We start from the raw sequence: 9,249 nt of genomic DNA, 5'->3' as shown, positions 1-9,249 counted from the left end.
TCACATGCAACGGAGATTTGAGTGTCGCAAAAGAGTTATCGTCCTCCGTCGTATATCGCGCAGGGCGGAACATCCTCACCTTTCTTCGCGTTAACTAATTTGATGGGCGTCGTTCAACGATTCGGCTGAAATTCGTTAAGTATTTTCGATCGCACGCTGTCTTTCGTAGTGGAAATCGCGACGTTCTCCAACTGACACTTGCATTGCACGATTTGGTGCAATGCAAGTGTCAGTATTGTGCCTCTGTGGTGCGAGCGCCGTGACCGCTTCCGATAAAAACACGCTTGAAACGAATTAGTGATTCGATTATTTAGACACCGATCACGGACAGCCATCGACAATTTACGATCCGTTTGCTTTCCACACGACGAAACGAAACACGTTTCTTAAATTCTTTTTCACCATGTCCGCCGACCTCAACCGTCATTCTGTTCGCGACAGATTTGTGGCAACAGCTTCGCTTTTTAACGAGAAAGTGTAGACGGAGAGACTTCCATTATCGGCAACAACAGATGCGGCGATATCTTTACGCGATAGTCGATAAGGCAATCTGCAATGCATTAAGGTGATATGCGGCAGGCGGATCTGGCGAGGTCCCATGGTGTAATGGTTAGCACTCTGGACTCTGAATCCAGTGATCCGAGTTCAAATCTCGGTGGGGCCTTTTTTTTCTTGGCCCTGTCATCGTTCACGCAATTGAAGGCGACAGCGACAGTAGAATTCACAAACTTCTTTTGCTTTGAATTTAGAACAGAAACTGTGCTTCACGCAAGTGCAGAGTTTCTGCTCGACGCTTTGCAACGTTTCCATATGTTTATTCTACTTCAGCGACGGTTTCAAAACGGAATTCAACATGTTGCAAAGTTGTGACCCAATTAGCATTATAGTTTCGAATCACAAAATGTCTTCCGGGCGCTTACGTCACACTAAAATAGACATTTTCAATCAACCGCTCATAACAAAAGTTCGTGTCAGGAGTGGGATTCGAACCCACGCCCACTATCGTGGACCAGAATGCACGCTCCCGAATTATACAGGAAAGGTCTACCTTGAGTCTGGCGCCTTAGACCGCTCGGCCATCCTGACGTTATTCTGCGATTACGATTGATGCCTAAACAATGGATAATGTTCATTTCTCGTTATGTTCAAGCAGTTTTATGACAGGCCGACGTTTAACTAACTAAACGACGAATCAATTGCAATTGTTTAGTTTACGGAATCTCGAAGAAGTTATGACATGTTTTGTCTCTTACAAGAAATGAAATTTCCCCCGACTCAGTGATGACGTCGACGTTAAATTACGAGTCGTTTTTCCATTTTGACACCAGAGAATTGGAATTAGAGACGGGAGGTCCCGATTGGCGTACTTCTAATGCAAGACAGAAGTCACTTTATTTCAATTCGAAACTCTTTTCTCGAAAGGAGTTAAATAGAGGACAGGCCCGAATCTATTGCTAACAGGAAAAGTACGATGTACAGGGGCGAGGCAGTACATTACTAATTTTAGATTGAGAGCATATATTTTAAATTAAATAAATTTAGGATATGGTGAAAAATTGCTTGGTGTATGTGTAAATTTACATCTTTATTTTCAGTTGTTAAATATTATAAAGATTTGAGAACTTAGGAACAATTTTAAAAAGTTGTTAAAAATTGCGTTTTTTTTTCTTTCTTTGTTGATTGTTTGTGTTTTATATATGTATTTTTTACAGTTGGAAAAGGCCAATGGCCATAGTGTCGTTTACTTTACATATATATATGAAAGTCACATGACTTATCAATAACCAACTTTTAAGATACTTTTAAGTACCTTAAATTAAGACAATATTACAAAAATTAAATGAAAATTTAATAACATAAACACGATAGAAAATGGTCGTTTTAATTACAAGAAAAATTCTAATAACAAATGAATATAAAGTTGTAATTGAATAATAAACGAAAACGTTAAAATTCAATTATTATGTATTAAATATATTATAATAATAACAGTTCTATGGTTTTGTGATTTCTGCGAGTTATATAAAGGCACACAATACAGATTAGATAACATACAACACAATTATTTATTAACTCGCTAGTTCAAATACAGGATTTCATAGGATACCAACAATTCTAGTTGTCACTTTTTCCGAACCGAACATCCGATTAACTAAAATTATCTTACTTAATACTAGGTTCCTACTACTATACTATTTAAACTAATTGAACGTAGCCGGCTTAATCGAAGATTCAGAAGGTGAAAACGGGTAAGATTAGCTATAATGTAATTATCTTAATCTTCACTATCGTTACTTTTTGCCCAGCAAAGCGGGTTTTTGCAGCTAGATTCTAGATTACTTAAAAAAACAGTCTTTTATATATATAAAAAAAACTATATTACATACAAATAAAAACCCAGCGAAGCGAGATCTTGCAGCTAGTCAAAATATATTTTAAATTATCATTATGTTAATAATGATAATTTAAAATATATTTTGATAAAATTGTCGTTTAATAAAATTGTCATAAAAAGTTTTAATTGGAATAAATTTTAGCTTTTGTAATTTTGAGTGACATTTTGAATAAAATTAGTTTGTTTCTATGCAGTTTTATTCTTATAAGCAATACCTCACAGTATCTCGTAGGCCACTAGTGTCTGTAAATCAAATATTAAAACACAAAAAAAATCTCGTAGTCAAAACATGATCTTTAATATCACAAAAGCAAAAAGCCGAACTTAAGTAAAAATTTTTGTGTTCATCTTATATTGCGTCACACAGCTTGGTTTTTAAAAATATTTTCGCTTCGAGGAACTTTTACGTGAATTTGACGTCATTTTTTAATGCGTTTTTATTGCAAAACTAAAGCCTGAGATTACACCAGCAAATGGCTGGAAAAGGAAAGGATTGTTCGTTTCGTCAAAAAAGTATACATCAGTTTGATGTAATTTTAAAAATTTTTAAAAACGACGTTTATGTTTACTCTCTCTGAAAGAAACAAACACGGCTTAGATCTCAAGCGATATTTAGGAAATTTTCTGTTAAATTGGTAACGGATGTTGATATCTCTCGTTGACAAGTCAATCAGTTAGGGCGCGTTCGGAAATTGTAACCGGTGTTACTGGTAACTGCTGTTAGTTACTAGTAACACTGGTTAATTTCCAAACGTGCTCTATGACAGATGGTTGGCAATTGCCTTCAGTGCATAATGGGTGTATCAACTGCCTTCAGGCAGAAGTGTGGTTCATTGCGAAAAGCCACATAAGTGTTCTCTGGGTTGCATTAGTCAGAGGTCTTGGTATGTGATGTTAGGTTACTAGGCATTGACAATGCTACTTTCACCTTTTTGGGCTCTAATGATGATCAGATTCTGATTTGGGAACATTGATAATGCCGAAGGGCAGTACGGGCCCTGATGTTGACATAATGCAAAGTCAGTTCGGATCCAGCCAATTGGTCCAGCCCCAAATTAAGATATTATAAAAAGATGTAAAGTAATTAATTTTGTATATCTTTTAAGGTCCAACATTATTGTTTACAAAATTTGTGAAAGATGCTAGAAAAACTGGAAGAAGGTTTTATGCCTGTTCTGCTTGCAGAGATAGAAAAGAATGCCAGTTTTTTCAATGGGAAGATGAGAAGATGTCTTCTTGTAGGAAAAATCACTGGGAGAATGAATTAAAGAAAACACAGAATAAATTATCACATAAGCAATGTATAAAAAGAATGAAGCAAATTTTAAAACTTCAAGAGTCTGAGAGAAGATTTTGTAAGACTTGTTTCTGCTTTGTTCTGCCCAATGAACAGAAAGCTCACGGTCAACACGTTGTTTGTTGTGTGAAACAGGAAGAATTAAGAAAACCGAGTAACTTTGTTTTACCTGTAATAAATAACAAGAAAGAAGCAGTTAAGTATATTACGATTATTATTTTGATAAATTTTTTTATTTATTATTTTATTGGGCTGTAATTTTTAGATTACAGACCTATACATTCCCACTGTAGTCTATCTGTTTGTCCTTTGTTAATCTTGAGAACAGAGTTAGACAGATAAAATCAAGACCAGATATGGAAAGGTTAGGAGTTGGAGGTTCCAATTAAGTATCGGTATATATGAACTTCCAGTCTGAACTAGAAGTCACATGATTTATTTATTTATTTTACACAGGCAATGTTGCTAAGACAATAATTACCATCTCCTGATACAATAAACAAATCTCATTAAAATATATAATAAAATGCAAAATAACAATAAAAAATGTATAAAAATAATAAATTAATTAGAATNTCAGTAACAAAAGCTTCTATAATCTGTTATGACAAAGAACTTAAGTATTAATTTTTTTACAATAAATAAATGTTTTCATAATAGTATATTATTTTAGTCTGAGCATTTATTTATGTATGTGTATATGTTTAATCTGCCTGTATAAAGAAATAAAATTAAATCCCAGCCAGGGCTGGATTAACCCACTTTGGGGCCCTAGACATTTTCTTCTTACAGGGTCCCCTCTCTCACAAGAAATAGAGCACACAAAAAATATAAAACAATAAATAAAACAAAACTAAATAATGTGAAAAACTAAAACAAATCTTAAATTTTTATTAATAAAAAATATTTAATACACAACAATAAATTTTAGTTTTTCTAGAAAAGTTGAACAGTTTGTTTATAAATTTAAAAAATTGAAATTTATTTTATTAAATGTCTAACAAAAGTTGTTATAAATAAAAATATTACCTTAAAATATTAATTGTCAATAAGACTGTGTCTTGTTTATAAAATCGTACATGTCAGGAGTTGCAATATGGCACAGAGTATTAAGTGCCCAAATCATGCGTGCGTAAAAAAAACAGACCTGTAGGTAGCCTACTCAGAGGACCAAGAACCGAGTCAAAGTAAAATACAAAATGGTGACTCTCTACAAACAGGCAAACCAAAGTCAGGTGGTGAGAGTACCACCCATAGTCATTCTAGGAAGTGGACTCTGACTCTAGGACTGAACACATAGTATCTTTAGTGGACTCTGACCCTAGGACTGAACACATAGTTCTTTGTTGAATAAAATTTGTAATCTAATTTTGTAAATTTGGGAGTGCTTCAAATATGACATTAAAACAGTTGTTACAAGTAGATTTTTTAACATTATCTAGTATAGTAAAATTGTGGAACCAATAAAAATTTAACATTGTAATCGGATATAACTGTATATTGTTTGTGCAAAATAAAAAAATAATTTTGGATGATACAATAGCCACAGTTATTTTTTCAAAAATGGGAAATTTTCATTAGGCACTGACAAAAATTCAACCCAGGCTGACAGGTTGCAACGGAAAGAAATTTCGAAATTGGATGGGTTAATTTCATCGAAAATACATCGTGGCACATGGTTGTGGCCGGTGAAGTTTGAATTATCACGCCCAAAAGCGGCGATACCAAATAAGATTGGAGAATGAGAACGAGATTCGCTTTGAGCACCAAAATGATTCAGCTTAGTAGTATCTCTGAGGCATAGTTGTGTCCCAAATACGGTTTTGCCGTTTTACTTGTTTAATTTAACCTTTTTGGTTAACATTTAAATAATATCATGTTTTACCAGTATTATACAGTTGTCCAACAGAAAAGTAAACTATCTTATTTACAATTCTTTTCAAAATAGGCAGTTTGACCAGGTCCTAGACATTTGTCTCATTTGTCTATGATGATCCGGCCCTGATCCCAGCAATAAAAGGTAAAGTGAGTTAGGTTAATGAATTAATGAGAAGAATAGATACGGTGAACTGTTTTTAATCTGACCATTCCTTGCACAAAGGGATGCTGGATTACTCAATGTATGATCCTGAAGAAAATGAATGAACCTGCTGCCATTTGGTACTGATTGTTTTTGTAGGCAAGTAAGCAAGTAATACAGCATGCTGATGTGCAATACTGTGGAAAGAAAGAAAATGGGATGTATGACATGACTGACATTTTTCATAGAAGTGGAAGTACACAGGCAATCACACTTGGAGGGTTTGCCAGATAATTAAGAGACCTGATTAGCAAGAGTGTACTGTAGATGAATTGATAAATTTTGTAAATTAATAATCATTGAATTTAGCCTATTTTTAACTTATTAAAAAAGTTATTTGGTGTATTTTAAACTTACTTTATTAAATTTAAACTTAAGAAAAGATAGACACATTATGTTGCTTCTACAACAATTAAAAGAAACTTTTTATAATGACCAAATGATGTTCTATTATCCAGTCAGAAGTAATGATCTAAGAAGCCTATTATTTAAAATGTATTATTGTGTATTAACTATGCTTTGACGGGCAGTATATGCTACTTAATTTGTAGAAATATTAGTTACTCTTCTTGAATTTCTTGAAATCTGTACTCTTCTCAATTCTTCAAGCTCTACTTTCTCATAGAAAGTAGTCTGTCATGCTTGACAGGGAAATTTCTAGTAATAAAATAATTTCTATATCTGTAATTTGAATTTTATAATAACAATGTTATATACTAATTTTTTTAATCATAAAAAATTTCAATATTATGATTTAGCTTTTATTGCTAATATATTACAAGCTATATAGGTAGGAAGTATATATAGGTATATATCTGTATATACTTCCTATATACAGGATTCCTACACACCTGGAAAGTCAGGGATTTTTATTAGTATTTGGAAAAAGTCATGGAAAGTCAAGAAATTTGTCTCCTTAGCTGCCTTGTTGATTTCATTTGCTGAATATGGCTAAGTGTAGCCATCTGCAGGCAGCAAGAAGTAATGCTGCAATCTTTAATAAGAAAATATACCAGAATCCATTTTGAAATGGCTTTTTTCACTGTTCTGTAGTCATATAATTTTACAGTTGTGGATTAATAACAGGATAAACTACTTTTATGTAATAGTGTTTAATTTTAATTTTAATAATTCAGCAATTATAAAAAAAAGAAATTGTTAATTAGAATAAAAAATAACTAAATTTAAAAGTTTGCAAACAAATTTCTAAATTGAAATCATAATTTATTAGAATGTTCACTTCAAAATAGATCTGTAATTTAATTTAATCATTTTTCACATTTAAAACATTACTACACAACATAAAAAATTATAAATAGTTACCTGACATTTTCAGTAAAATACTGGCGCCAACTTGTGCTTGGCATGAACTTTTTACATTTTTGTTATGATTTTTCTTGAAAGTACTGTACTGCAAGTGTATTTTTCCCTCTCTCTTCTGTTAATTTCCACAATTTCGATACATAGTTTAATAATTAGTTTAACAGAAATAACATTGGGTAACAGATATCACTGATTTTGGCAAATTTAGGGCCTAAAAACTGACAACACTGATCATACCTGTAATAGATATTCTGTAGTTATAGTTTTGAAAATCAATTATGCAATCCAATAGTTTAACCAATGGTTAACTTGCTTATAATTAAAATTTAATTAAATTACTAAAAAATTAAAGTTTATTCATCTAAAAAAAGTCATTCAGATTAATATTTTAGTCATCGAATCCTTAAAAGGTGGTAATGGTTCTAGGTCTTAAGTGTCATCATAGAAGTTATCAGCAGGATTATCAGGAGCTGTAGATGGCCTAGATAACAGGGATGACTATGAAGAAATGGAAACACTTACAGGGATAGGAGTCTTGAGTTTACAGTAGCTTTTGAGAAGAATCTCATTAGTGTGATCTGCTTTTTAAGTTTTTTTTCTTCATAAATTCTATAACAGCATTATAAAAGTTCATTCATTTGCTATTAAGCTGCATTCAATTTCAAGAACATACCAGCAAGCCCCTATACAGTGAACTACTACTGTTCTACTCTTACCTCATCTGAGTGCTATTATGCTTTTAACTTTGTTGTCCTTTCTTCAATTTGTGATGCTTCCACCAGGTGAAATCACACTCTTTCTTTTTTGCTGACATTTTGTACTATGTAATGCATAATGAAGTACAGATTTATAAATGAAATATGTAGTCTTGAATATTGTGAATGCTTCGTGTAGTAAACACTGACTGACTGCAAGAACAAGTCTGAATCTACAAAAAAGGATTCCTGAGATTCAGACTGAGAAAGGGGAATTTCTGGACTTGACTGTTAGTCATAAGTTTGAGCAGGAGCTAAACAGGTAAATTGTTAAGTGAGGAGTGGCTATAGTGCATTCTAAAACATAAAATTCTACAATAGTAACAGTAATATAACTCAAAAACTGTAACATTTTTGGCCTAAGAATAGGCTGAAAATTTTATTGTCAGGAATCAAAACATTCAAAATCAGAAAATGTTTCAACATACAAATTAAATTTGAAATGGTTGATGCAACTCTCAATAGATAACATCATATTATACATAAATAAAGAATCTTCAAATACCGGATTAATATAAAATACAAAAATAATCCCTCATCAAACCTTTAACCGGTATTAAATAAGAGTAATATTACATGCAAACGTTTTTGGATCCCTCGCTGGGTCCTTTCTCAAGCAACAATTCTTCTTTAAAATTCGTTAGAACGAAGACCAGTAGAACGAACTTCTAAACTGCGACATTCGAAAAACTACTTCTTCAGAACCACATTTCAAAAGTCAAAATTCAAAAAATTTATGTGAATCACGTGCATTCCAGTATTCCGTAAACAAATTCATAATGTAATGATCGGTTTTCTTAAAAAGGTTTTTATGGATTTTTACATTAACGAAAAAATAAATAAAAAATAAACGAGCATATCAGCGGGTACGATGTTTTAATACCCTATTTACTATACGTATTTATTCATGTGAATCCTCCTTCTGGAGAAGGGCCTGCCATGCTAGGGACAGGGTAATTTCATCCCTCGAGTTAATAGGTGCTGAAGTGTTGTATGCTTTGCAAATTTCCATTTGGTTCAACCACTTAAGGTGGTTCGTAAATAGTGTAGTAATGAGGAATTTGGCATTGTCGAAGTTTGCCGAAATCTCCGAGTCTGACGCATACAGGGATAACGACGTAGAACCCCTTTTGTGGAGGATGTCCCGTCAGTGTTCAGTCCACCGAACACCAATAGCACGTTTAATAGCGCCAATGTAGACCAGTTCCCTCTGAAATCTATGGTCCGTGAGGGGGACAGCGTATACCCCTGGTAGCTTATACTTGTTAGGTTTATCTTTTTCATTGCGTAGAAGCTTAAACATAGATGGGCATCTTCTGTATGATAAGCGTAATCCTTGTTTTTTAGCTATTTTTTGATACAGGGATGTTAGGAACGGGTTGTATGTGACTGGAACAAG

The 9,249-nt window shown here is 33.0% G+C and overlaps 1 protein-coding gene and 2 non-coding genes across 3 annotated transcripts in view; 2 read left to right on the top strand and 1 right to left on the bottom strand.

The window, feature by feature from the left end:
* The window catches only part of LOC111618747 (protein tumorous imaginal discs, mitochondrial-like), a 14,294-nt gene that overhangs the window by 697 nt on the left and 4,348 nt on the right, over nucleotides 1–9,249 (top strand). The window lies entirely within an intron of this gene.
* Trnaq-cug lies at nucleotides 593–664 on the top strand. Its single transcript has one exon. It is a non-coding gene; the product is annotated as a tRNA-Gln (tRNA).
* On the bottom strand, nucleotides 970–1,086 carry Trnal-caa. The gene is made up of 2 exons: nucleotides 1,049–1,086; nucleotides 970–1,015 (listed from the first exon to the last, which is right to left on the bottom strand). It is a non-coding gene; the product is annotated as a tRNA-Leu (tRNA).

Source organism: Centruroides sculpturatus, unplaced genomic scaffold (assembly GCF_000671375.1).
Source record: "Centruroides sculpturatus isolate CEXI.00-Female unplaced genomic scaffold, Cexi_2.0 scaffold188, whole genome shotgun sequence".
Classification (NCBI taxonomy): domain Eukaryota; kingdom Metazoa; phylum Arthropoda; class Arachnida; order Scorpiones; family Buthidae; genus Centruroides; species Centruroides sculpturatus.
The sequence above is the reverse complement of the archived record's forward strand: the minus strand, read 5'-3'. Positions and strand labels throughout refer to the sequence as shown.